The sequence below is a fragment of the Papio anubis genome, chromosome 20, assembly GCF_008728515.1.
Source record: "Papio anubis isolate 15944 chromosome 20, Panubis1.0, whole genome shotgun sequence".
NCBI classification, from domain to species: Eukaryota; Metazoa; Chordata; class Mammalia; order Primates; family Cercopithecidae; genus Papio; species Papio anubis.
In genome coordinates this window covers 38,018,960-38,033,877 of record NC_044995.1, presented here as the reverse complement: position 1 = coordinate 38,033,877, position 14,918 = coordinate 38,018,960, and positions in this window count along the sequence as shown.

The following is a 14,918-nucleotide window of genomic DNA, read 5'->3' as shown; positions in this document are numbered from 1 at the left end:
TCATTATAAGACTTTGTGACTGGAAATGCAAGGTGGAGGCTGAAATGTTCTATATTTTTATCTGCTGGAGATTGTACAGCATATAGTCGGCCCTCCCTGTGTCCACAGATTACACATTGGAAGATTCAACTAACTGCAAATCAAACATTTGAATAGGCCGTGCTCTGGTAATTGTATGTGGCCAGGGTACATAGGCCGGGCGGTGAGTCGGGTCGGCGTGTCCCAGCACTTTGGGAGGCCATATGGGGTGTGGGTCACCTGAGGTCAGGAGTTCAAGACCGGTCTGGCCAACATGGTGAAACCCCGTCTCTACTAAAATGGGCAAAATTCCTGCTGGTGCAGTAGGGCGCTGTAATCTCAGCTACTAGGGAGGCTGAAGCAGGAGAATCGCTTGAACCTGGGAGGCGGAGGTGAGCCGAGATCATGCCACTGCACTTCAGTCTGGGCAACAGAGTAAGACCCTGTCTAAAAGAAAAAAAAGCACATAGACCAATGGAACAGAATAGAGAACTCAGAAATAAACCCAAATACTTGCAGCCAACTGATCTTCAACAAAGCAAACAAAAACATAAAAGTGGGGAAAGGACACCCGTTTCAACAGTAATGCCGGGACAATTGGCTAGCCACATGTAAGCGAATGAAACTGGATCCTCATCTCTCACCTTATACAAAAATCAACTCAAGATGGGTGAAGGACTTAAATCTAAGACTGGAAACTATAAAAATTCTGGAAGATAACATTGGAAAAACCCTTCTAGACATTGGTTTAGGCAAGGATTTTATGACCAAGAGCTCAAAGACAAATGCAGTAAAAACAAAGATAAATTCCTGGGACTTAATTAGACTAAAGAGCTAAGTAACAGCCAGCAGAGTAAACAGACAACCCACAGAGTGGGAAAAAAAGTCTTCACGATCTAAACATCTGACAAAGGACTAATATCCAGAATTACAGTAAACTCAAACAAATCAACAAGAAGAAAACAAATAATCCCATCAAAAAGTGGGTTTACGACATGAATAGACAAGTCTCAAAAGAACATATACGAATGACCAGCAGACATATGAAAAAATGCTCAACATCACTAATGATCAGGGAGATGCAAATCAAAACCACAATGTGATACCACCTTAAACTCCTGGAATAATGGCCATAATCAAAAAATCAAAAAAAACAGTAGATGTTGGCATGGATGCAGTCATCAGGGAATGCTTCTACACAGCTGGTGGGAATGTAAACTAGTACAACCACGATGGAAAACAGTGTGGAGATTCCCCAAGGAACTAAAAGTAGAACTACCATTTGATCCAGCAATCCCATTACTGGGTATCTACCCAGAGGAAAAGGAGTCATTCTGCAAAAAAGATACTTGCACATGCATGTTTATAGTAGCACAATTTGCCATTGTAAAAACGTGGACCCAATCCAAATACTCATCAATCAGCGAGTGGATAAAGAAACTGTGGTGGCTATATATTCAATGGAATACTACTCAGTCATAAAAAGAATGAATTAATGGCATTCTCAGCAACCTGGATGGACTTGGAGACTCTTATTCTAAGTGAAGTAACTCAGGAATGGAAAACCAAACCTTTTATGTTCTCACTCCTAAGTGGGAGCTAAGCTGTGAGGATGCAAAGGCATAAGAATGACACAATAGGCTTTGGGGACTCAGGGAGGGAAGGGTGGGAAGAGGGTGAGGGATAAAAGACTACAAATACGGTGCAGTGTATACTGCTCAGGTGATGGGTGCACCAAAATCTCACAAATCACCACTAAAAACTTCCTCGTGTAACCAGACACCACCTGTTCCCGAATAACCTACGAAAGAAAAAAAAAAGTTTTTTTAAAAAAAAAGAAAAATAGTCCCTACTTGGTGGCTCATGCCTGTAATCCCAGCACTTTGGGAGACCAAGGTGGGAGGATTACTTGAACCCAGAAGTTCAAGACCAGCCTGGACAACATAGCAAAACTCCATCTCTACAAAGAAAAAAAAGTAATGGAAAAAAGTTTGAATAAATAATAACAGGCCGGGCGTGCTGGCTTATGCCTATAATCCCAGCACTTTGGGGGCCCAGGTAGGAGGATCACTTAGGTTGGGATTCGAAACCAGCCTGGGCAACATGGTGAAACCCCGTCTCTACTAAAAATACAAAAATTAGCCAGGTGTGGTGGCACACCCCTGTAATCCCAGCTACTTGAGAGGCTGAGGCAGGAGAATAGCTTGAACCCAGGAGGCAGAGGCTGCAGTGAGCCGAGATCATGCCACTGGACTCCAGCCTGGGCAACTGGGCAACAGAGTGAGACTCTGTCTCAAAAAAAAAAAAAAAAAAAAGACCAGGTGAGGTAGCTTACACCTGTAATTCCAGCACTGTGGGAGGCCAAAGTGAGTGGATCACTTGAGGTCAGGAGTTTGAGACCAGCCTGACCAACATGGTGAAACCCCATCTCTACTAACATTACAAAAATCAGCCTGGCGTGGTGGTATGCGCCTGTAATCCCAGCTATTCGGGAGGCTGAGGCAGGAGAATCGCTTGAACCCAGGAGGCGGAGGCTGCAATGAGCCAAGATCACGCTGCTGCACCCTAGCCTGGGTGACAAGAGCGAAACTGTCTCAAAAAAAAAAAAAGAGAGAGAAGGAAAGAATTATAAAATCACCATGTTGCAAAAGTCAGCAAAATCATTGATGCAGACAGCAATCATCTACAGGTGCTATAAAAAGTAGATGAGGCCAGGTGCGGTGGCTCGTGCCTGTAATCCCAGCACTTTTGGAGGCCAAGGTGGGTGGGTCATCTAAGGTCAGGAGTTCGAGACCAGCCTGGCTAACATGGTGAAACCCCGGTCTCTACTAAAAATACAAAAATTAGCCGGGCCAGGTGGCGGGCGCCTGTAATCTCAGCTACTCAGGAGGCTGAGGCATGAGAATGGCTTGAACCCAGGAGGTGGAGGTTGCAGTGAGCCGAGATTGCATCACTGCACTCCAGCCTGGACAACAGAGCAAGACTCCACGTCAAAAAAAAAAAAAAAAATTGGCCAGATGCAGTGGCTCACGCCTGTAATCCCAGCACTTTGGGAGGCCAAGGTGAGCAGATCACCTGAGGTCAAGAGTTGGAGACCAGCCTGACCAACATGGTGAAACCCTGTCTCTATTAAAAATACCAAAAAAAAAAAAAAAAAATTAGCTGGGCGTGGTGGCGGTCGCCTGTAATCCCAGCTACTCGGGAGGCTGAGGCAAGAGAATTGCTTAAACCTGGGAGTCAGAGGTTGCAGTGAGTGAGACCATGCCATTGCACTCCAGCCTGGGCAACAGAGAGGGACTCTGTTTCAAAAAAAAAGGAAAAAAATTTTAAAAAGAAGAAAGCAGATCAATAATCCAAGAGTATGATAGGCAAGGGAGGTTACCAGAAAGTAAAGAGGAAGCTAATGGTCCTTAAACACATGGGACTTTGCTCTGCCTCACTCGTGGTCAGGAAAATGCAAATTTTCTCTACTCTGAGATACTATTTTTCACATGTCGTGTTGTCAGGAAACCAAAGTTCGGTAACACACTCCATTGGTAAGGTTATAAGGCAACAGAACTCTTACCCATTGCTAAAGAGAGTGTAATCGCTCTAACACCTGAGGGGGAATATTTGGCAATATGTGTAAAAATTACAAATGCACACAGTCTTTGAGCCAGAAATCCCACTTCGGGGAATTTATCCACAGAGACACTTACATATGTGTAAAATGATGTTTTGTACAAGGTTCTGTATGGCGATATCAGCCTGAGAACAAACGAATGGAAAAAATGTCCATCTCCGAGAGTGAAATTAACTATAAAGCATTCACACAGCAGCATGCTCTGCGGCTGTGAAAAAATAAATATAAAAAATAACAAGGATGCGGCCAGGCATGGTGGCTCACGCCTATAATTCCAGCACTTTGGGAGGCCAAAGCTGGCTGATCACTTGAGGTCAGGAGTTCGAGATCAACCTGGTCAACATGGTGAAACCCAGTCTCTACTAAAAATATTTTAAAAATTGCCGGGCGCCGGGTGGCTCGCCTGTAATCCCAGCACTTTGGGAGGCGTCAGAGATCGGGCTGGATCACGCAGGTCAGGAGATCGAGACCATCCTGGTTAACACGGTGAAACCTCGCCTCTATTAAGAAATACAAAAACTAGCCGGGCGTAGGTGGCGTGGCTCTGTAGTCCCAGCTACTCAGGAGGCTGAGGTCGAGATGAACCCTCGGGAGAGGCTGAGCCTCAAGAGTGAGCTGAGATCCGCCACTGCAGTCCAGCCTGGTGATGAGCGAGACCCGCCTCAAAAAAAAAAAAAAAAAAAATATTTTAAAATTAGCTGGGCATGGTGGCAGGCACTCGTAGTCCCAGCTACTCTGGGAGGCTGAGGCACGAGAATTCCTTGAACCTGGGCGGTGACAATGAGCCAAGATGGCCTACTGCACTCCAACCCTTCAGCAAAGAGCCAGAATCTGTCTCAATAAAAAAATAAACAAAAGAGCTGCTGTGGCTCAAGCCTGTAATCCCAGCACTTTAGCAGGCTGAGACGCATGATCACTTTAGGTCAGGAGATCGAGACCATCCTGAAGGCAGTCCCCTGCCTCTACTAAAAAATACAAAAACTAGCCGGGCGAGGTGGGTGGACGCCTGTGGTCCCAGCCACCGGGAGGCTGGGAGGCAGGAGAATGACGTGAACTCCGGAGGCGGAGCTTGCAGTGAGCTGAGATCAGGCCACTGCACTCCAGCCTGGGCGACAGAGCCGCAGACTCCGGCCTCAAAAAAATAAAAATAAAATAAAATAAAAATAAAAATAACAAGGATGCAGTACGGTATGTACTCAAGTCTGTAATCCCAGCATTTTAGAGGCCGACGGTGGATCAATGGTCAGAGATCGAGACCATCCTGGCTAACCCGTGAAACACCGTCTCTACTAAAAAATACAAAAAAAACTAGCCGGCGCAGGTGGCTGGCCTGTAGTCCCAGCTGCACGGGAGGCCGAGGCAGGAGAATGGCATAAACCCGGGAGGCTTAGGAGCTTGCAGTGAGCTGGAGATCCGCCACTGCACCCAGCCTGAGACAGAGTGAGACTCCATCTCAAAATAAATAAATAAATAAATAAATAACGAGGGATGCAAACGAGAGTTTTGTTAAGAGGAGATCTCAACACTTGTTAAGTCATGTGGGAGAAGCAATATTCAGAAGAATGTGTAGAACATGCTATTTTTGAGACAGAGTCTCGCTTAATGTTCAGGGCTGGAGTGTAGGGAAGATCTCACTACTGCTCTTCTCCGTCTGTGCCATTCTCCTGCCTCAGCCTCCTCCTCAGTAGCCACCACTACAGTTTTTATTTTAGTAGAGACGGGTTTCACTAGGTTATTAGATGAGCCCGACCTCCCCACCTCGTGATCCGCCTCGGCTCCCCGCCTCAGAACATGCTACTTTTAATGAAATTCTGGGTCAGGGCATGCTGGCTCATGCCTGCAATCCTAGCACTTTGGGAGGCCGAGGCGAGTGGATAGCCTGAGGTCAGGAGTTCAAGACCAGCCTAGCAAACTTGGTGAAATGCCATCTCTACTAAAAATACAAAACTTAGTCCAGGGCGCAGTGGCTCACGCCCAGCATTGGGAGGCCGAGGCGGTGGACCTTCCAGGTCAGAGATCGAGACCATCCCAGCCAACATGGTGAAACCCCGCCTCTACCAAAATACAAAAATTAGCTGGGTATGGTGGTGCGTGCCTGTAGTCCCAGCTACTCAGGAGGCTGAGGCAGGGGAATTGCTTGAACCCAGGAGGCAGAGGTTGCAGTGAGCTGAGGTCGCGCCACTGCATTCAGCCTGGTTATTGCAGAGCGAGACTGGCTCAAAATTTTTGAGATGACGTCGCCTGGTGCGTTGGCGGATCGCTCACTGCAAGCTCGGTTCGTCTTCACGCTCATTCTCCTACCTCAGCCTCCTCGGTAGCTGGGACTGCTGAGGCTCTTCACTCACCGCTAGCTTTTTGTATTTTTAGTAGAGACGGGTTTCACCGTGTTAGCCAGATGGTCTCGACTTCCCGATCTTGATCCGCCACCAGTGTTGGGATGGCTTGAGCCAATCGCCGTTTTTTAAATGAGCTGGGTGCAGGCCGGCCTCGCGGCTCACGCCTGCAACCCAGCACTGGCGCCTGAGACGGGCGGGATCACCAGGTCAGGAAATCGACCATCCTGCAGGAACACGGTGAAACCCTCTCTACTAAAAATACAAAAAAAACTAGCCTGGCTAGGTGGCGGCTTCTGTAGTCCCAGCTACCGGGAGGCTGAGGCGGAGAATGCATGCAGGAACCGGGAGGTGTGGAGCTTGCAGTGAGCTGAGATCCCGCCACTGCACTGCCTGGGCTTACAGAGCCACAGACTCCATCTCAAAAAAAAAAAAAAAAAAAAAATTACCAGGTGCAGCCGGGCTGTGGCTCACGCCTGTAATCCCAGCACTTTGAGAGGCAGACAGGTGGATCACGAGGTCAGGAGTTCGGCGACCAGCCTGGCCAATGGTGAAACCCCTGTCTCTGCTAAAATACAAAATTAGCCGGGTGGTGATGCGGCCTGTAGTCCCAGCTACCGGGAGGGGCTGAGGCAGGAGAATGGCATGAACTAGGGAGACGGTGCTTGCGTGTGAGCTTCATCACACCACCACTGCACTCCAGCCTAGGCGCCACACAGCAAGACTGGGCCTCAAAAAAAAAAAAATTACCTGAGCATGCAGGGTGCCTGTAATCCCAGCTACTCAAGAGGCTGGAAGGAGAATCACTTTAACCCAGGAGGTGCAGTGAGTCGATGGTGCCACTGCACTCCAGTCTGTGCAGCAATGGGAGGGAGACCTAACTCACGAGAAAAAAAAAAAAAAAAAAAAAAAAAATTAATAGAGGTAGAAAGCAGTATGGATGGTCGGCATGGTTTTTCCTGTAATCCCAGCACTTTTGTGAGGCCTGGCCCATGACCCGGCAGGTTTGGCGATGAGACCATCCTGGACACGTGTGAAACTGCCTCTACTAAAAAATACAAGAACGGGTCGGGCGCCGGTGGTTCAAGCCTGTAATCCCAGTGACTTTGAGGTCGACCGGCTGCGGATCACGAGGTCAGGAGATCGACACCATCCTGGCTAACACGCAGAAACCCCGCCTCTACTAAAAAAATACAAAAATCAGCCGGGCGAGGTGGCGGGAGCCTGTAGTCCCAGCTACCGGGAGGCTGAGGCAGGAGAATAGGCGGTAAACCCGAGGCGGAGCTTGCAGTGAGCTGAGATCCGCCACTGCACTCCAGCGTCTGGCTGAAGCGAGACTCTGTCTCAAAAAAAAAAAAAAAAAATACAAGAAACTAGTCAGCGAGGCGGCTTCTGTAGTCCCAGCTACTCGGGAGGCTGAGGCAGGACAGGAGAATGGCATAAAACTGGAGGCGGAGCTTGCAGTGAGCTGAGATCCGCCACTGCACTCTAGCCTGGGCGACAGAGCAAGACTGCCTCAAAAAAAAAAGAGGGCCGGGCTGGTGGCTCAAGCCTGTAATCCCAGCATCTTTGAGGTCGGTGACGGCGATCACGAGGTCATCAGAGATCGAGACCATCCTGGCTAACACCGGGTGGAAACCCCGCCTCTACTAAAAAATACAAAAACTAGCCGGGCGAGGTGGCGGCGCCTGTAGTCCCAGCTACTTGGGGAGGCTGGGCAGAAGAATGGCTTAAAGGGGAGGGCGGAGCTTGCAGTGAGCTGAGATCCGCCACTGCACTCCAGCCCGCATACCGAGCAAGACTACCAAAAAAAAAAAAAAAAAAAAAAAAAAGAAAGAAAGTAGTATGACATTACAGGTAGAAGGAGGAAGGATGGAGAGATAGTGTTTAATGGGGACACAGTTTTGGTTGGGGAAGACGAAATGTTCTGGAGATGGATGATTGCACAATAATGTAAACATGGGTAATGCCACTGAACCATACACTTAAAAATAGTTTAAACAGTTGGGAGCGGTGGCTCACGCTGTAATCCCAGCACTTTGGGAGCCCGAGGTGGGGAGATCCCCTGAAGGCAGGGGATTCAAGACCAGCCTGGCCAACATGGTGAAACTCTGTCTCTACTAAAAATACAAAACACATTAGATGGATGTAGTGGCCCATGCCTGTAATCCCAGCTACTCGGGAGGCTGAGACAGGAGAATTGCTCGAACCCGGGAGATGGAGATTGCAGTGAGTCAAGATTGCGCCATTGCACTCCAGCCTGGGCAACAGGAGCAAAACTCCATGCAAAAAAAAAAAAAAAGTTAAAATGGTAAATTTTACATGTATTTTGCCACATTAACAAAAAATGTTTAGGCCGGGTCCAGCGTCTCACGCCTGGGCAAAATATTGAGACCCTGTCTCTAAAATAATAATAATAAAAAAATAAAATAATAATAAGAAAAATATTGGCCAAGCATAGTAGTGAGCTGAGGTGGGAAGATGGCTTGATCCCAGGAGCTTGAGACGGCAGTGAGCTGTGATCATGCCACTGCACTCCAGTCTGAGTGACAGAGCCACAGCCAGACAAAGTCAAAGAGGAAAAAAAAATGTTTTTAACATAGTGCCCTGGCACAATGGCTCACACCTATAATCCCAGCACTTTGGGAGGCTGAGGCAGGCAGATTGCTTGAGCTCAGGAGTTTAAGACCAGCCTGGGCAACATGGTGAAACGCTGTCTCTGCAAAAAAAAAATACGAAATTTAGCTGGGCGTGGTGGCATGTGCCTGTGGTCTCGGCTACTCTGGGAGGCTGAGGCAGGAGGATCTCTTGAGCCCAGAAGGTCAAGGCTACAGTGAGCTGGGATGGTGCTACTGCACTTCAGCCTGGCAACAGAGTAAGACTCTGTCTCCAAAAAAAAAAAAAAAAAAAGCCCAGCAGTTTGAGATCTGCCTGGGGAACATACTGAGACCCTGTCTCTACAAAAAATTTAAAAATGATCTGAGAGTGATATGCATCTGTGGTTCCAGCTACTCAGGTGGCTAAGGTGGAGGATAACTTGAGACCCGGAGATCGAGGCTGCAGTGAGCCGTGGTATCGCTGCTGCACTCTAGCCTGGGCAACAGAGTGAGACCCTGTCTCATAAAGAAAGAAAAACCTGTCTTCATATTTGGTTTTATGTGTACAAAGTAATTCTGGAAAGATACTCAGGAAATTAAGAGCTGTGGTTATTCATGGGAGAAAGGGGAGGAACTGAAACTTGGAAGGCAGATCTTGCTTCATAAACCTTATATGCTTTGCTTTTTGAAGTGTGTAAATATATTAACTATTCAAAAAGAAATTAAATAGTTTGGAGAAGCCGAGGGCAGTGATACAGACCTCTAATCCCAGCTATTTGGGAGGCTGAGGTGAGAAGATCACTTTAGGAAAGGAAACTAAGACCAGCCTGGCAACACAGTGAGACTCCAGTCTCCTCGAAACAAACAAACAAACAAACAAACAAAGAGTATTTATTTATTTATTTATTGCTGGGCACAGTGGCTCACGTCTGTAATCCCAGCACTTTGGGAGGCCGAGGAAGGCAGATCACTTGAGGCCAGAAGTTTGAGACCACCGTGGCCAACATGGTGAAATGCTATCTCTAATAAAAATATAAAAATTAGCCGGGAGGGGTGGCGGTTGCCTGTAGTTTCAGCTACTCAGGAGGCTGAGGCAGGAGAATCACTTGAATCCAGGAGGCAGAGGTTGCAGTGCACTGAGATGGTGCCACTGCATTCCAGCCTGGGCAGAAGAGTGAGACTCCATCTCTCTCTCTCTCTCTATAAAATATATATAGATAAAATATTATATATTATATTATATATTATAATATATAAATAGATAAAGTATATATAATATATAATATATATAATATATATTAATTTATATTATATTAATATGTTATGTTAATTAATCATATTCTATTAATATAAAATATATTAATTAATTTACACATACATATACATCTGTATACAATATATTAATATAGTATAAAAATGTTACATTATGTCCTAGGCTATATTTATGTGTGCTATGTTTATATTATATAAATATAATAATATAGTCTAAAATTATGTTACATTATGCTGTATATTTATATTTTATATATGTAACATAATATATAATGTATATATTACATATATATTTTTTTTTTTTTTTACATATCCCCAGAGATAGTCAAGAAATATATAGCTATATTATACATTATATAACATTTATATTGCATATTATAATACATTATAATATATAATATAATATAGTACAACATAGGATATAATATATAAATATATAATATAATATATAATTATATATAATATATTATCTATAATATAATATAAAATTATTTCTAATACATAATATACAATTATTATAATATAAAATATATACTATAGTATATATACTATATTATATAAACTATATATAATATGTAATAAATTATATATATTCTAATTTATTATAAATTATATATAATTTATATTTATAATTTATTATATATAGTATATTATATATCTGACATGTAATTATATAATATATTATATATATTACATATATATACAGTCTGTGTCTTCGAAGCTTGCTTTTTTAAAAGGACACCCATAATTGGATTTAGGGCCCACCCAGATAATCCAGGATGAGCTCATCTTAATATAATATAATATATAATACATTATATTATAATTTATAAATATATATTATAATAATTTTATTTTTCTTTTTTTTTTTGAGACGGAGTCTCGCTCTGTCGCCCAGGCTGGAGTGCAGTGGCCGGATCTCAGCTCACTGCAAGCTCCGCCTCCCGGGTTTATGCCATTCTCCTGCCTCAGCCTCCCGAGTAGCTGGGACTACAGGCGCCCGCCACTTCGCCCGACTAGTTTTTTGTATTTTTAGTAAAGATGGGGTTTCACCGTATTAGCCAGGATGGTCTCGATCTCCTAACCTCGTGATCCGCCCGTCTCAGCCTCCCAAAGTGCTAGGATTACAGACTTGAGCCACCGCGCCTGGCCAATAATTTTATAAATTTATAAATATATATATATATAAAGTTTGGAAATAGGGGCTTTATTTAGAATTGGTAAAATTGGGTTGCATTTTTATAGTGCACAAAATCATCATGACACCCATATTCCTAGCAGATGCCATTTGCCGTTCTGACTATATTCATTTCACTGCAGCTGCTGTAACCAATGTCCACAAACCAGGTGGCTTACACCAATGATCATTTATTCCCTTGCAGTTCTGGAGGTCAGGAGTCTGAAACACAGGTGTCACAGGGTCGCTCCCCCTCTGAGGGCTCTAGCGAGGATCTCTCCTTGCCTCTTCCAGCTTCTGGGGGCTCCAGGCCTTCCTTGGCTTCCTCAATGGCATTAACCCAATTTCTGCCTCTGTCTTCATATGAAGTTTCCTCTTTCATCTGTGTCTTCACTTCAACTCTAACTCTTTTTTTTTTTTGAGACGGAGTCTCACTCTGTCGCCCAGGCTGGAGTGCAGTGGCGCATCTCCACTCACTGCAAGCTCCGCCTCCCGGGTTCACGCCATTCTCCTGCCTCAGCCTCCAGAGTAGCTGGGACCACAGGCGCCCGCCACCACACCCAGCTAATTTTTTTTTGTATTTTTAGTAGAGATGGGTTTTTGCCGCGTTAGCCAGGATGGTCTCGATATCCTGACCTGGTGATCCACCCGCCTCAGCCTCCTAAAGTGCTGGGATTACAGGCGTGAGCCACCGCGCTTGACTTCAAAGACATTTTTCTAGTAAGATCACATTTATAGATCCTGGTGTTTAGGATGTGGACATAGATTTCTGCAGATCACCATTTACACACTACACCGACTGAGTGCTGTACAGAATGCTTACGACTCTGTGGAATTTCACCAAAGTCCCCAGAGCCTTGTGAAGCAGGTATACTTATCATCTCCATCTTCACAGTGAACTCAGAGAGGTATGGGGTCTTACCCAAGGACACACAGAAACAGAGATTTGAACCTAGCTATGTTGCCCCCAAAACTCTGATTCTATGTGAGACACAAAAGAGGCTTCTGGGCTGGGTGCAGCGGCTCACGCCAGCATTTTGGGAGGCTGAGGTGGGCAGATCACTTGAGGTCAAGAGTTCGAGGCCAGCCTGGCCAACATAGCAAAATCCCGTCTCTACTAAAAATACAAAAATTAACCAGATATGGTGACCCACACCTGCAATCCTAGCTACTCGGGAGGCTGAGGCACATGAATATCTTGAACCCTAGAGACAGAGGCTGCAGTGAGCCGAGATCACTCCGTTGCACTCCAGTCTGAGCGACAGAGTGAGACCCTGTGTCAAAAAAAAAAAAAAAAAAGACTTCTGGTTTGAGGCCCATCAGTTAAGTCAGGCAGGCAAGCAGCAGATATTTCCTGAATGCTTATTCTCCCCAGTTCCCAGGCCAGGCACTGGGGGCGCAGGAGCGAAGGGCAAGAGGGTACCTCCCTACAGGAGGTTCCTGGAGAAGAGGCAGAGGGGAAGAGAGTATTATTCATCAGCCCTTTAGAAGCAGTACAATCAGAGGTGACCTCTGCCTCCAGAATGTTGTCCTTGGCCCATGACACCCACAGCAGGCAACTGGGGCCAGGAGTTTGTGACAGAGAAAAGGACAAAGAGATGAAGTTCTAATCCAAAGGGAACGTGTCCAGTAGAAATAACATTTAAACAGCACTTACTTCATGCTGGAGATTGTTGTAAAAATTTGACTCACTCATTAAATCTTTCCCATTTTGCAAGTGAGGAAACCAAGCCACAGAGAGGTTAAGTGACTTGGCCAAGGTCACACAGCAGGAAAGAGGCAGAGGTGGAATTTGAAGCCAGGCTTGCCCCCCTTACCAGAGCCCTTGTTTTTGCTGTGTTTTAAAGTCGAGGTGAAATTAACATTAACATAGCTGTGGCTGGTGGCTCACACCTGTAGTTCCAGCACTTTGGGAGGCCAAAGGGGGAGGATCACTTGAGTTCAGGAGTTCCAGATCAGCCTGGGCAACGTAGTGAGGCCTCATCTCTCTTCTTTTTTTTTTTTGTTTGAGACAGAGTCTCGCTCTGTCGCCCAGGCTGGAGTGCAGTGGTGCGATCTCCGCTCACTGCAAGCTCCGCCTCCCGGGTTCACGCCATTCTCCTGCCTCAGCCTCCCAAGTAGCTGGGACTACAGGCGCCCGCCACCGCGCCCGGCTACTTTTTTTGTAATTTTAGTAGAGACGGGGTTTCACCATGTTAGCCAGAATGGTCTCGATCTTCTGACCTTGTGATCCGCCTGCCTCAGCCTCCCAAAGTGCTAGGATTACAGGCATGAGCCACCACGCCCGGCCCTCATCTCTTTAAAAAAGAAAAGACCGGGCACAGTGGTTCATACTTGTAATCCCAGCACTTTGGGAGGCTGAGGCGGGTGGATCACTTGAGGTCAGGAGTTAGAGACCAGCCTGGCCAACATGGTGAAACCCCATCTCTACTAAAAATGCAAAATTTAGCCAGGCATGGTAGCAGATGCCTGTAATCCCAGCTACTCGCGAGGCTGAGGCGGGAGCATCGACTGAACCTGGGAGGCGGAGGTTGTAGTGAGCTGAGTTAGATTGTACCACTGCACGCCAGCCTGGGTGACAGAGTGAGACTCCATCTTGAAAACAAAAAAAAAAAAGAAAAGAAATTGACATAACATAGAATCAAACATGTTAAATTGCACAATTCAATAGCATTTAGTACATTCACGGTGTTGTGCAACCGTCATCTCTAGTGCCAAAACATTTTCATCACTCCTAAGAAGTCTCATACCCAGTAAGCAGTGGCTCCCCGTTCCCTATCTCCCCAGCCCCTGGCAACCAGTAATGTACCTTTTGTCTCTGGATTTGCCTGGTCTGGGCATTTCATATAAGTAGAGTCATGCACTATGTATCCTTTTGTGCCTGGCTTCTCTCACTCAGCATTATGTTTTCGAGGTTCTTCCACATCATGGCATGGAGCAGTGCTTCCTCTTATTTATTTATTTAATTAATTTATTTATTTTTGAGACAGAGTCTTGTTCCGTCCTCCAGGCCGAAGTTCAGTGGCGCAATCTCGGGTCATTGCAACATCTGCCTCCTGAGTTCAAGCGATTCTCGTGCCTCAGCCTCCCGAGTAGCTGGGACTACAGGTATGCGCCACCACACCTGGCTAATTTGTGTATTTTTTGGTAGAGATGGGGTTTCACCGTGTTGGCCAGACTGGTCTCGAACTCCTGGTCTCAAGTGATCCACCCGCCTCTGCCTCCCAAAGTGCTGGGATTACAGGTGTGAGCCACGGTGCCCGGCCTCCTTCCTTTCTATGTCTCAATAATGTTCTATTGTATGGATGGAACATGTTGTGTTTTTTCATCTGTGGGTGGACATTTGGATTGCTTCCACCTTTTGGCTCTTGTGAATAATACTGTTATGAACATTATATGTATACAGTATTAAAATTGTTTATTTTATTTTATTAATTTTTGAAAACAGAGTCTCTGTCACCCAGGCTGGAGTACAGTGGCGCAATATCGGTTCACTGCAACCTCCACCTCCCGGGTTCAAGCAATTCTCCTGCCTCAGCTTCTGAAGTAGCTGGGACTACAGTCATGTGCTACCATGCCTGGCTAATTTTTGTATTTTTGTTAGAGACTGGATTTTACACCACAGTGGACAGGCTGGTCTCAAACTCCTGAACTCAAGTGATCCGCCTGCCTTGGCCTCCCAAAATGCTGGGATTACAGGCATGAGCCACCGTGCCCGGCCTCAATTTTTTTTTTTTTTTTTTTTTTTGAGACAAGGTTTTGCTCGGTTGTACAGGCTGGAGTGCAGTGATGCAATCTCAGCTCATGGCAGCCTTGAACATTTAAGCAGAAGTGATGCTCCCACCTCAGCCTCCTGAGTAGCTGGGACGACAGACGTGTGCCACCACACCCGGCTAATT